Source organism: Styela clava, chromosome 12 (assembly GCF_964204865.1).
Source record: "Styela clava chromosome 12, kaStyClav1.hap1.2, whole genome shotgun sequence".
Taxonomy (NCBI): domain Eukaryota; kingdom Metazoa; phylum Chordata; class Ascidiacea; order Stolidobranchia; family Styelidae; genus Styela; species Styela clava.
Genome location: NC_135261.1, coordinates 4,529,217 through 4,544,670, shown reverse-complemented (window position 1 = coordinate 4,544,670; position 15,454 = coordinate 4,529,217). Strand labels below are relative to the sequence as shown.

Here is a 15,454-nt window from a genome sequence, read left to right as displayed (position 1 = left end):
AAAAGGTCGCCTTCCCAATTAATTAAACATGCAGACAGACGGGAATTTTTTGAAAAATTGGTATCAGTGGAGTAATTGGGTAGTCTTGCGAAGGGCGCCTTTCCAATTAATTGAACAGACGAAAGTACTCACAGACGCGGTAAGTTTCAGTAAGTTTTAGTAGTTGAGCTCTATGCTATATAGGTGTAAAATTTTGAATTCGAAAATTCTTGTAAAAAGTATATTCTCGCCATAACATATCAACCAGTATGTTCCCAGGCATTTTCATTTCAGTGGGGTTTCCAAATTTAGGGCGTGATAAATATTTTGTTTATAGAGATAAAACTATTTGTAAAGTATAAATATGTGTTATATATTTGATTGACTGATTATCTTCACCGGCATATGAGCCACTTTCTGTATTTTCAAATTCATTCCTCATATACGTTAGGAATTAAAGTATGGCGTCACACCAGAAAAGGAGGAACTAGAATTGAAATTTTAGAGGGGGAAGGGGTTCAGCTCCGGGGGTGAAGGGAAGTCACTGATATCAATCCTATTTAACATGCAGACAAAAGCGCGACATTACTCACATTAATAAATAGACGTTCGCGCTAAAATTATAACATTATTCACTTTGTGCTATATTCCACAAGCGATCAATCATAGTTAGGAAGTGTGGTTCATTGTTAGCGCCAAGATCAATAGATATACAAATTGATTATTTCCATCACAACAAGTACTTGGAATTGTTTTATTTATAAATTAGGAATAGGGGTCGTGAATAATGTTGTGTTATTTTTATAATTACGGGAAAGATTTTTTTCACGTATTTATGTACATGAGCGCAATTTTTAAACTGGAAACACATGTACAATAAACAGCAATATAGGGTGTTCATGGAATCTCAAAAAAATTGTTAAATTGCAAAGGTATTCATCGATACCATATATTGTTTTGGTTTTCACAGATGTATTGAATGAAATGGAAATACCTAAAGTACTGATTAAAAAACATGCTTAAAATATATTGAGAAATGACATCATAACAAAATTAAAATTGTAAAGGGATTTATGGACACTATGCACAATGAACAGAGGTATATTCTGTGACAAAATTACAACAGTCAATAAAATTGTTATGTTGAACTAATAAACTAGGTGGTAGTATTGCGCCCGATATTAAATTCAAATCTTAACCTCTATCACGAACCGGTGGTTTAGCGTTTTAAGTTGGCAGACTTAACCACGTTGGTATCGCAGGTGACAGATCTCGGGTTCAAAACCCATGCCTACCACCTTACCCGAGTTTCAAATGTTAGTAGCTGCTAACTAACGTATCCAATGTCTGCTTGTTCATGGATTCGCTCCGATCAAATAACGTAAGTATCCTATGGAAAAATTACAAAAAAGTTCATGATTTATTTTCGATTAGTTTCTTTTTTATTCTTATTATACGTATTTTTCCGCCGTTCATGGTTTCGCTCCGATCAAATAACGTAAGTATCCTATGGAAAAATTACAAAAAAGTTCATGATTTATTTTCGATTAGTTTCTTTTTTATTCTTATTATACGTATTTACTTATATTAGGCAAGTATATTCAGTGTGTAAGTACGGAGTAATTCCGGATCGGCGTTGCCCAATTTTATTACATTATGAGTGGTGTTTAGCGTGTGGTAGGTTCATGAAGATTCGTAAATATGCGAATTAGCATTTCTAAATCACGGAAATTAATGCGCGAAAATGCACGTACCATTCGTATAAATATACTTAACACCTGATTATATGCACGACAATTTATTTTCGTCTCAAGGAACCCCTTGTTTATGATTATTCATAACACTAAAATATATTTATTCTGCTTAGAGTATAATTAGAAAATCTTACGTATATGGCTCTATTTTGGTTGGAATAATATATTTAAAGAATTTATTAAAACAGTGACATATGGTTTGTGGGTTATACAAAGGGGGAGATGTAAATAAAGCGATTAACATAATTAAGCATACAAGGTGGTGGTGAAATGAGGTCAACCACATTTGAAATTCCTTAATAGCAAAGGGCCCGTGGCCCCCAACAGAGTAATTGAGTGGCCACAATTCTAGACGCAAAACTTATTTTACTTTTCACTTTAAAAAAACTCACCGTTTTTCCTAGTTTCATTCCTTGATAAGGTTAATTCACAGGGTGTTTTCCCCTTGTTGAGCATGAATTGTTTGAAAATAATCGGATTCGGAATCTACCAATCAAAATACCGCTGGATGGATGAACATGGGGCTCATGAGTTCCAAAGTCCCAGGAAGGGACCAAACCACTACATACAGAACATTTCATCAAGATTGTCAATTCAAAACTGGCTCTATATACGAGCACCTTTATATACACAAGTAAAGATGTTATTAAAGTAATTAACATAAATAATTGATTTCAATAAAATTGTCTCGGATTAGTTTACATACGCTTTGGCTTTGGCCTGACTTTTGTGCTACCACAGACGAAACTCAAAAAATCAACTTCTATTTTTTGAACTTTGCTTGTCTCTTAGTTTCAAACAGGTTCTATAGGTGCATTCGCAGACAAGACTGGCATTAACTATTGCGGGGGATAGCGGAGGCCCAATCTGGGTAGTGATAAGAAAAATGGGCAAATAGGAAGCCTTTTCAATACAAAAAATAACAAATAAACTAATTTTACATTAATAGCATTACGAGCTAAATTTTATAATTTACATTAGAAATAAGCGCGAAGCATACGAAAGTAGGAGACACACCACTGCCGATAAGGTTGCAGTGGGATATGGCCCGCTCTGTTTTTACCCGTATCTGTTTTTAGTATATTAACATTGCTGTCTTTTCTTACGACTGCATTTTTCATTAATTTATGTCGACTAATAAAAAAATACCCTGCATCAATAATTACACCCTGCAGGAGTTTCGTTCCTTGTCAATCTTTCTCACGACTGCATTTTTGATTAAGTTATGTCGGCTAATGAAAAAGGACCCTGCCTCATTAATTGCACATTGTCAGATTTTCGTTTCTAGTTAAATATTTTTTAACAATTTATCGTTGAAAGCAACGATATTAATCAAATTGACAGCTTCAACCTCGCCACTGCCTTAATACGGGCTGTTCAGCTCAAAAAAAATACCCTGCATCGTTAATTACACCCTGCAGGAGTTTCGTTTCTTGTCAAATTTTCTCACGACTGCATTTTTGATTAAGCTATGTCGGATAATGAAAAAAGACCCTGCCTCATTAATTGCACATTGTCAGATTTTCGTTTCTAGTTAATTATTTTTAAAAACAATTTATCGTTTAAAACAACGATATTAATCAAACTGACAGCTTCAACTTTGCCACTGCCTTCATACGTGCTGTTCAGCTCAAAAAAAATACCCTGTCTCATTAATTGCACATTGCCAGAGTTTCGTTTCTAGTTAATTATTTTTGAGGAATTTAACGTTGAAAGCAACTATATTAATCAAATTAACTGTCTACTTTGACATTGCCTTAATACGGGCGGTTCAGCCCAGAGTACTAATACTGATGACGCCTTCGTGGGACGTAGCTCAATCTTTCCTAACCTATGGGTCGCCTAAAAATTTCCTGGGCCCGATATTTTTTTTTAACAAAAACCTATAAGTTTATTTTCTGGTAAATTAATTGCTTATTTATCTTGAAGTGTTTTTCAATAATAGTTTTATATGTGGGAAGTTCCACAGCGTGAAAACTTTTCCTCATTAATTACGTATTGCAAAAGTTCCGTTTCTAGTTGATTAAATTTGAGCAATTTAACGTTGAAAAAGCAACAATATTAATCAAATTAACAGACACTTTGCCCCTGCCGTCTTACGTGCTGTACAGCTCAGAGTTTTAAAACTGACGACGCCACGCCACGATTTCAAAACCTTGCTCAAGACAAACTAGCGCAGAAATCTCTCTTTCTTTTATATTAGTCTTTCATATTAGTCTTTCAATTTTGCGACCGTAATTTATTTTTTTTTTAAAAAGATTGTAAACCAATGACCTAGCTCGCACCTAACTACAAACATAAACAAACATCATATTTTGAAACCTCCTATCTGAATATTATTTAAACAGGAACAAAAAATTTAATCTAGATTGACTTTGTTTTGTCAACATTCTGAACTTTCGCCGAAAAATTTAAAATTGAGCAAACCATAAACAGGATTAAAAATTTCATTTTGGGAAATTGTATTAATTAAAAAAGGGAGGTCAGATTATGACAGAGATTGTAGGACGCTCAGAAAAAAATATAAAGTTTTGAAAGCCATAGTTTTAAAGAGTGATTAAATATCGTGCAGCATAGAAATTGAATTATATAAAATAAATTCTCAAAAAAAAAACATTTAATCTTTTTACATCGCGTTCATGTAACATTCATGCGAAAGTCGAATTAATTATAAAATGTGCCTGGTCTTCGCAAAAAACAATGATTCTAAAACACGTATGAAAAAAAAAGTTTCAGCAACTATAATTTGATACTTGAGATAGCTGAATATTAAATATATAGTCTCATAGAGCGAGTGAACAACGTATAGCGAAAAATTTAAGTCATTCCTAATAAACAATCAAGGGCGCTCCAGAAGTGTGTGTACCAATATTGCTGTAACTAATTTTGTCCGTCTACTTTACATCAAGTTGTATAAAGGGACTGAAACCTATGGGCATGGGGTATATTTACTTGACTAACACAGACAGTTCCCAAACTCGTAATAGAATCAAAATAAGGAAAATCGAAATAAAATTATGATATAACCCTAACCTGTTACACATTCTACGGGAATACCCAATCAAGAAAGTAGTAACTAAACGAGTTGTATATAATCAATTCGACTCCACTCAGCTCTAAAACTTAAAAGTTTATTGCAATGTGACATGAAGCTGGCTCAGAATCAAATTCTAATGTTTACAAATAAAAAAAAAATACTAACCTAAAGCAGTAATAATAACATAATACAACCCTGAAGCTGCTCCCAGGTAACACTTTGCTCAAATCAATGGTTCCCAACCTTTTTCGCCTATTTTTGAATTCTTTATTTCTCTCTTTTTTATTGTGCATGAAAATTACTTCATCACTTCATTCATGCATTCATTATTAGAATACAAGACTATCCCCGGTTGGGACACGTGTTTCTGAAACCCTTAAAAATCTTACATCATCGTTATATGCTTCAACCACTAAACACGATAAGGCGTCGATATCATAATCCTAGAAAATTGCGTTTATCAGTTTCCATATCATTGTATTAAGCTGACGAAGTTATGCCATGTCCTATGTCAATCATGCGTTTGGTTGCGCGAGTCTAACACTCTATCCTTCCTCTATGCCTTGATGCTAGTGGATCTGTAACTGTGTTATTATATTGTAAGGATTCTGTAGCACTAACATGGGCAATCTACAGCACACTGGCCAAATCCGACCCATTGCGTGATTCAATCTAGAGATGTACCGATGTATCGGTATCGGGTATCGGTATCGGCAATATCGGCAATTTTTTTGGTATCGGCCATGTATCGGTATCGGTAAGATTAAGGCCGATATTTCCGATATATTTACCTTGTTGATATGGTCCAGAATGTTTTAAAAGATAAGTTGGAATACTACTTTTCAATTTATTTTTGTCCGGAAAGATCGTGACCCCCGCGAGAGAATAGGATTCACGTGTTTTTACCTATTTATCGGCCAAATTAGCTCAACTAATTTGGCTATTTTCGCTGTCAAATTTTTATATTGGCAGTTTTAATATGACATAGTAATTATGAAAAAATATATCAAACACGGCACATGACAAAAAGCAATTAGACGCCCAGTTTCAAATCATACAGTGGAATTGGGGTCCTTATTAACGGCACATGGACTTTTGGCACGGGTATAAATTCTGACTGTTTGTCGTCAAGTACGAGTGTCATTTAGTCCGTCGACATCGATAAACTAAATTCCGACACAATTATCCCTCTACGCAGGTATTAATTTTGTTTAACTACACAATTTCTTTATAGATATATTGACATGACCGCCTAGCCTTAGACTGTCACAAAATATATGATAGCAATTGTATATTAATATAAAATAGTAAAGTAAAAAAACGTCCACGACGGTTATAGGTAGGCCTTCTTTTGATCGGTGCTGATTGATATTCTTCCATGTTGGCTTTGACTTACTTATTGCGTCGACGATTACGATTAGCCACGAAATAAAATATTTGAAAAATGCTTTTAATTTGAACGTAGGACGGCGGCTCTAGAATGTGTGGGTGATATTCGATATTCTTTTAAACACGAATAACGATTTTTGAAGGTCGCAATATTTACATTAAATTCATATTGGACATCCCGGCTTATGAGTTTCAATTGAACACCGAGATTACTAGCGTTACTGTACAATGTTTTTTAATCAGTTAAAGCATATGGATACCAAACATTAATTTCATATTATGCGACATATATATATCTTTTTTTTCAATCTGAAATATTGTGTACTATGATTATGAACAACGCTCAAGGACCATTGTTTTAAACCGTCTGCCCTACACAGCACACCTAATTGAGTAATAATTACATAGTATCGGTATCGGAATATCGGTAATATCGGCCTTTTTGTAGTATCGGCGTATCGGTATCGGTATCGGCGTTTTTAGCTGGTATCGGATCGGTATCGGTATCGGCGACAAAAGCGGTATCGGTACATCTCTAAATTTCAATCTGGTCTGCGTAAAGCTGCCACAATCAAACCCTGGTCTCTGGTCTAAAAAGTTGCAGTGTGGCAGGACATAATTGTACTATGAGAAAACACGTTGAAAAAGCGTGGATGGAACGTAAAATTGAAATAAATAAAATGTTTTAAAACAAACAAGGTGAGCAAGATCAAATCTAACAAATAGTTTTATTTTAATTAGCTTCAAACCCCCTTGAAAAATTGTCTGCGGCCCATCGTTTGAGAACCACTGAGCTAGAGGGAGATCTTTATATCGTGTCTATGGGTCACTAAAGCTAAATTCACTTAGTAAAAGGTGACCGTACATTTGAACCCATGCGTATATCCACGGGTTCAATCTATATGCGAGTGCTAAAACCCATGGGTTAGGGTTAGTATGGGTTCAACTATCCGTGAAACAAAAAAAATTCCATAGGTGCAATAGCATACAGGTGCAATTGTCATGGGTTCAACTGTACGTGAGTTCAAATGTAATGGAACCTTAGTAAAATATTGCTCATCTAAGCACTCTTCCACCAAGGAGAATGTTTTGATTGTTTGGTCGGACTGAGGCTTGTGATTCGTTTCCAAAAATTTACCTGAAAACTTTGTTTATTCGTTAATAAGCATTAAAAATTAGATCAGAGTTTCCCAATCGGGGAGAAATTCCTCCTGAGGCAAAAATTTATTAACCTCAGGGGAAGGTTTTTCACGTTGTAATTTCTTGTAGTATTATTTATATTCTTTAGTTATTAGTGATTCTTAACACTTATTTATACATAAACTATTCAAATTGTACAAAGGCCAGAGTGCGCAATGGAAACTCCAGAATATTTTACTAATATGGAGGTAATCAATTTTGTTCGCCTACTTTACATCAAGTTGTGTAAAAGGACTAAAGTCTATGGGCAGGGGTATATTCACTTGGCTAACACTTACAGTCCCAACACGTGATATAACCTAAATGAGGAAAATCGGAATAAAGTTATGGCCTAACCCTAACCTGGTACACAAACTAGGGGAGTACCAATCAATGTGCATAATGCATAACACTAGCTATTGATATATAAAAGTTTGAACAGCAGACGGAAACGAAGCTATTCTTCATAGTTAGGGAGGAATGAAGAGTTTCAAACAGGCGAGGTGGTATATGTGTTAAAGTCGGTTAGGAACCGCTGGCGTAGATTGGCCTGATACCAATAATGACTCTGCTAAATTTCAAGAAATCAACCGCATCTCTGAATCCCCGCCTGAGGCTAATTTTACAAAACTTGAATTGGGGAATATCTAATTTGCCGTTACAAAAATAAACACAAGGATAGAAACAAACAGTCCACGGGTTATAAAACGACTGTAGTCGTATTTTTTTAGCCAATGGTTGAAATTTGAAGCCTTTCGACTAGTAATCAGTAATTTATCTGTCCACCGTTCTAAATGACACTTTATGAATGAACAATGCAAAAATGAAGTAAAATTGTACTTCGGATTAAAGGGAGGCACCAAGCAATATCACTGGCTATCAAGCAGCGACACCCGTCTCCAGGCCAACTATATAATCTTAGAATCATAAAAAAAATAAAGCTAATATATATCGGACTAATGGTTACGTGCAGTCATTTTCTTAATGTAGCTTTTTACCTTAGGTACTGTACCGATGCTATTGTTGAAACAGAACCTCAACGCACTGATAGTTGCTCATTGCGTATTACGTTATATATCGACGGTTGCATCTACAAGGCTTTGCTCAAAGCAGAAGAGTAAGTGCCAAATAAATAAATCGAAAATAAAAATAAAAATGTTCAGTTTTTTTCAATTTTTGACTCTCAGACATAAAGTAGCAATTGTTGTCCGTAATTCCATGTAGTCACAAACATCATAAATTTTTAATTTTAAGATAAAAACGCAGAAGCCCCAAACCTTTTCAACAATTATATAAAATTGTCACAAAAACATCAATTTTTTTCAAAGCATAAATATTTTAGTATCTCAACACGACTTCCTGCCACATAATCTGGAGTTTAAAAATTCATTATCGTTTCATAAATATCCATTTGTTTGAATATTTTCTAGTTTATGTCACATGACAAGTTTTAGACGTTTGGACATTGCAGCCTTTATAAATATATTTATTGATTTAAGGATATAAAACTGTAAATATTTTCTTTCGGGTATTCGAGCAAACTTGATTTCAGCTAAGAATGAGCGTAAAAACAAGATAAGATTACCATCTATTATCTAAGGGAATCAATGTTATTGCATCACTGGTATATGAGTTTATATTTAGAATGTACTTCTTTATCATTTAGCTTTTTGTTTGTAATCCTTCAATATTGAAGGTATTTAAATTTTAATATTTGTCTGTCTAGTGGCACTTAATTTCTTATCTTTCTGTTCTCGTTTCTTATACATGGCCAACTATATTTGACGATATTGACAATTTTGATTAAAAAAAAACTGTTGAATTCTGATTTATAGAGTAAAGAAAATTCATCGACAAATATTCAATTCCACGGGATTTTTAGGTTGTGTCGGCTACACAAGAGCACAGTGACCAAACCTAACTTTGATGAACTACATGGGGGTTGCTAACAAAGCATAAAACTTGAAGGTCGGGTAAGACCACGAATAAAATGCGTATAAGTTGAATATGAACAGTATCCCACAAATTAACCTTCAAAACGCTACACGAGTTGGACTTCTAGGTAAGATACTGCTCTGAAGTGCACGGACGACATTTTGAGCATCTATGAATGTAATATAACATAAGCCTTAAAAAAACTTTGTGAAAGGTATTCCTTGTAAAAATAAATGGCTGTTTGACAAATGTCCTGTTCTTCTAGCGACAACGAAAATACTTTCACACTAAAATCAATTATATTCATATCGTTAAATATTTGACTCAATTCTTTACAAATAACATAATTCTAAACATCTGAACTTTAATCTAATCAGCTTAAATTCGTAAGATTCGTAATAAGTAAGATCATATCTTAATATGAATTTTATTAAAGCATACATATTTGCTATATAGTTGTTAAATATGATGCTTATATAGGCTAATTTTCTAACAAAAAAATTCCAACGCAGATGGACGAAAATTACATACACTTCGTTCATACCACAAATATTATCATTAGTATTCAAGGGGGTAAAGAAAAACTAAACATTGATAATAAATAACTTTAAATTACGAAACTTCAATACGATGCAATTCTTATACAAATTTGCCTTAAAGCAGTGGTTTTCAAACCGTGAGGTGCGCCTCACAAGGGGGCGTAAGCATATTTTGAGGGGGCGTGAAGCTAATTAAAAATAAAATATTTTAGTAGATTCGATCTTTCCCGCCCTATTTTTTTTAAAAAAAAAACGTTTCATTTATTCTATTATTTACGTTCTACCCGCCTATTTTTGCGTTTTTTTTAATAAAACATACTTTCGTCTTACTATTCGTACTATTCACTATTCTTACTATTCACTGGTAACGTTATCCACGTAAGTCTATTCAATTAGATTACATATCTTACTTCAAATAAGAGCACAAAAAGCGTGTTCATCAAACGATCTTTTCAAATCTTAAATCACCTGTTTGGATTAAAAATTTTAAATATTGAAGTCGTAAAGAGATTATAAGAAAGTGGTCAATGCCAACGTAATTCACAATAATCAAACTAGTACTCCCGTAGTGTGTGTACCAAGTTGGGACAAGACCATAATTTTCAGTTATATTAGGAGTTCATGGACTGTCTGTGTTAGCCAAATAAATAGACCCCCTGCCCATAGGTTTCAGTCCCTTTACACAACTTGATGTAAAGTAGGCGAACAAAGTTTGTTATCTCCATATTGGTACACATACTTCTGAAGCGTCATATATTAAACTTTTTGAACGCTATTTCATTTACCGATGAAGATGGGTAAAATTATCGATAATTACTGATTCAGCTCTTGTACAACCAGATCAACCATCTTGTACAACCAGATGTTATTTTCATACGTGGCTTTAGTGGCCTAATACTTATAATCTCATAAACAAAGCGATATTTTAGAAAAGTCTTAACAGATAAAAAAATTGTTTCTAAAAATAGTACGTTGCACAAAACAATAGTAAGAAATAAATATCTAGGCAAAATATACAGTGATCATAAAGTCCCTTCACAATTTCAATTTTGTTATGAAGACAATTTTCAATCTATCTTAACCAGGTTAGTTTTATTTTATATAGTAATTGTTTAAGTATATTTACCTAATTTAATACATCTGGCCCAAACAATATATGATATCGATAAATTTCCTTCGCAATTTAAATTAAATCAAGAATACTCTGTGTATGTCTTATATTCAATATGTTACTTATAAAAAATTACAATACAAATAATGATAAAGTTTAAACATCCAATAACATTGGATAATATTATTTAACTCTTTGATAATCTTCAATATAACCTGAAATATCTGACACTTGTCGAAAAATGTCTAAGCTGTAACTTTTAAAATGTCTACGTGTAAGCTCGTTTTTTCATATAAACGATAATAACACGATTGGGTGTCTGAAATCATAGCCGTATCCAGGGGTCTGATGGAACGAGTAAGCGTCGTATTACGTCATTAATACAAGAATTACCATGAAAAATGAAAATAAAAAGAAACTTTGAATGAAACATCAGATATCATAGGATTCATAGAAAATTTAGGAATAAATGAAAGGAGCGAAAAATACAATCTTTAACCAATGAGAACTTCAAATCAATTGTTGCAATAGCAGTTTTTCAGAAGGCAACAAGAAGAAGAAGAATAACAACAACAACATGATAATAATATTAATGATAATACTAACGTTCAATAAGTCCATTTCGTATCCAATATGATTCCCTTACATGCCAATCCTTAATCCAAAAGTTCCCGAACAACGCGAGTTTGTATATATGTATAGAAACGGTTAAAACGCGACTGCGTTTCGATCAGCCAGTCGTACTCCACTCTCAAGTTTCTCAAAATAATAATTCTTTAAACTCTCCTGAAATACATAGCTAAACTCTCACTGACAACCATCACAGCATAGTTATAGTAAGTATAGACACCTCTTAGCTTCGTATAAACGTTCAAAATACCTGAAACATCTGATCTTTCCTTCGAATCGCACCTATACTGCATGCGTCTTCTAAACATGAAACGACGAAATTTAGCGTGAGTCTCGCTAGCAAGGTACAGTACAATGATACGTGTGATATTTAGCCGTTTTGAGTGTTAGTTCCGTAGTGCGATATTTAGCCTTCTTGCTGTTGTGAATAAACGATAATATAACTTCAATTTCGCAGTATTTTAATATTCGTGCTTGTAGAATGCGCCTGGTTTTCTCCATTACATTAGAGAGTCTTTTTACGTAGGTAAATATCTTAAACCAGAGTTACTCAACTAGAAAGAAAAAATAGAGGAGCTTTGTCGCTTAGGAGGGAGGGAGCCTTTTCTAAAGCGGTGAAATTATCCCGCAAAAATAATGTTTTCATTTTTTTTCTTCCCCAACAAATATAGTTAATTTCATATACAGAATCTACCTTGACAAACAAAATCGACCGGTAATAAACTGACCTGATTCGTAAGGAATTCATTTCAATGGCACAAACACAATAACCTATGTCTGATGAACGTATAATTAACGAATTACACAACACAACAGAATTATCCGCGCTTTTGTACTTAATACTTTCAGACGCGGTAGAAGTACACATGGCCCCACAGCAGGAGGAAATCGCTTATTATATTCTGATTAATTTTATACATCCAGGGCTCGGCATTTTGAAGATTTCGAATCGTCGTCACCCTGTTTTTATTTTTATTTTTATGGCCGCTAAAAGTCGAGGTGAATCCCTCAATTTACAAAAGCAAAACACAGCAAAACAGAACGATCCGCGCTATTCTGTTTGACACGATATAGAACTAATCATGGTCCGCAGTAAGAAGGATGTAAAGGAGGGGTTATTAATTTTTACACACGGAACTGTGGATTTGCTCATTGCTGTTGTTTATATTATTGTTAATCAGACAAAAATTGCTTTATTTTCCAAATTCTAGATCAGTATTTGAGAGTATAAATCAAAGACTCAAAATGCAACAAAATAAGCCGCGCAATTGTGCTGATACTGACCGACATAATAGTATTACGCATGGCCTACAGAAGAAAGAAAACGTCCAAAATAATATGATTAATAAAATTATGCATCTACGACTGGTTGGACATTCGTCATAAACTGGTTTTCATGTGCACTTAGAAAATAATAGTAGAATAAACAAGAGAGCGATGCTCCAATATATGGACACGGACACAAAATCCAAAACGATGTAGCACGGGTATTCAATCTGTCACAGTAAAATAACGGTACCGCTGTCTTCATAACTTCGCCTGGCCATCACATGGCAACGAACGCGGTGTCGCCACAAGGTGTGCAACTCTTGGTTCCGATGTCGTCATCGCAAACAAAAAACAAATTCTATAGAACCCAGCACAGAACAAATGAATGAATGAAATTAATTATAATTGCATTCTAGAAAAAAATACAAACTTGAAAGCAATCGGTCCAGTAGTTGATGAGAAAAGAGATTTTTCGTACCAACAAGAATATAAGAAATACTAACGAGATGATCAATAACAACAACAAATAATAACAAAACGATCTATATGTACAATCCGTGTCCAATAATAGATCGAACGAGAATATCGGTCGGAGACCGAAGACTTATCGGTCGAAAGTTAGGGGATTCCCCAAAACAGCACTCTTACTCCATAGTGACACCGTGTGTCCTATCACTAATTAATTAATAACTCGCTAATTATACCGCATAAATCATCGAAAATCAATAGGCTCCTGATCCGATCTATGGTGAATGCACATGAAAAATTTGAAGCAGATTCAACCTCGCTTTCGTGAGATATCGCGTTCATCTAACAGACAGACAGACAAACAAACAAACAGACAAATACCTATCAACATACTTACCGATCTTAAGATCGATGAGTAAAAACGTTACAAATGCTGGCAAGAAGGATTGAATATTCAGTCGCGTATTTATATGCACATAAACAATCTCAGATGTATCATCGATTGTATATGCATCAATTGTAAAACTCCCTTTTGTCGTAATTTGATGTTAATATATTCATTTCCTTTGCAATGCGTCGTGATCTGTATTAAAGAAATTTAATGTGTTGCGACCCACGACGCGTTAAGTGCGCCCCGAAAATTAACATAATTGTTCTGAACACAACTAATACATGATTGAATATTTTACATATTGTATTTATTTCAAATGTTTTATTGTTTCTTCTTTTAAATCCTGTGAATATGAATCAATTAATTCATTTTACCCTTTCTATGTCGTTAACCTCCTGTTATTTTGTGTCCGGTTCCGATCAAGAGGCATTTTTTTTTCGTGCGATGTTAGGTTTTTTTCACTGATAATTTGGTCCCGCACGAACAAAAAAGTGAAAACCGGTGTCCTAGAGTCTAGACCAGGGTGGTCCAACCCCAGGTCCTCGGGCCACACGTGGCCCGCCGTTTCATTATCTGTGGCCCGCCTCATAGTTGCGGGAGGGTGAACAAAATTCGCAATTGTTGTTGTTCGTCATAAAAATAACAAAAAAAATCTTTTGACATATTGTTACATCACTAATGTTACTGAATTGCGAAGTTGAATAATGTGCTTGGCTAGTCTAAATTGTTAACTGGCTCTCTAGCTTTGTGGTCGGGAATATATGCTAACAAAATAGGCTTCATACAAATCTAATGTGAAATCTATCAGCCTAGGTTGGCCCGATAACTAAATCTTAATGATATGGCCGCAACTTCCTGCCGTGCAGTGTTACAAAAAATGCTGCCTATATGTCAAATGATTAAGTAATTACCCTCCTGTATCTCAAATTCTCAAACGGCAATTTCCCTTTATGTCACTTTCATCGTTTTGAAGAGTTTGAAATCTTACTCTACATGTAGGATATAGAAAGATTTTTGCACGTTTTAATGAGTTTTTTGGTGGTTTTTGCATGTTTTTTAGCTTGATAAATGACAAATACTGATGATGTCTTTGTTTTGTATTGCAATGTTTGCCTATTCCTGGCACTATTGTGGCCCGCGAACAATGCAAAAATAATTTTGTGGCCCGCGTGGCCGACAACCTTGGACCACCCTGATCTAGACTATTGTTTTTGCATAAATTTGGATGATTTGTAAATATTGCTAACGCCGGGATTCCTGCCAACTCGAACAGTCCAAAAACAGTGAACGGTATTCAATTTTAACATATTTTCCAGCTTTTAAAATTCAACCAATAACTACAAAACTAGTTCCCAATTACTATATACACCTGCCTAATTCTTTTGTATACTACCACAAATTTTCTCTATGTACCAGCCCACCAGAAGCCATGTGCGTACAATTACATTCATTAAATGAGACAGAGTTAGTTTTCAGTCTGATGGAAAACTTTATTAGCCTTTGCAGACTTCAATTAAACATTAAATTAATTTGAAGTTTAATAATTCCAATGACATTCGTTTTGATTTTGCGTGTGAAACATTTCGATTGAATACTTCCTTCATTGTATATTTTTCAACTTGACGTCACAGCTCGCGGAGTTGCTGACCAATTAAGTAATTAACTTTTTATTAAGATGTTTGATCACCAGTTTTGGCAATCAGTAATGAAAAAAACATGGAATTAGGTGTGAATTTTTTTCATTTTGTTCAACACCAAGCTTCATTAAAAACA

At 34.2% G+C, this 15,454-nt stretch overlaps 1 protein-coding gene across 1 annotated transcript in view; it reads right to left on the bottom strand.

Moving 5' to 3' along the window:
* LOC120329613 (growth hormone secretagogue receptor type 1-like) overlaps positions 1-11,548 on the bottom strand; it is a 29,521-nt gene extending 17,973 nt beyond the window's left edge. Inside the window, exon 1 of the mRNA XM_078118556.1 lies at positions 11,530-11,548. The gene's annotated coding sequence lies outside the window, so the exon portion shown is untranslated. The remainder of the gene's footprint in view (positions 1-11,529) is intronic.
* Between the last annotated feature and the right edge of the window lie 3,906 nt (positions 11,549-15,454).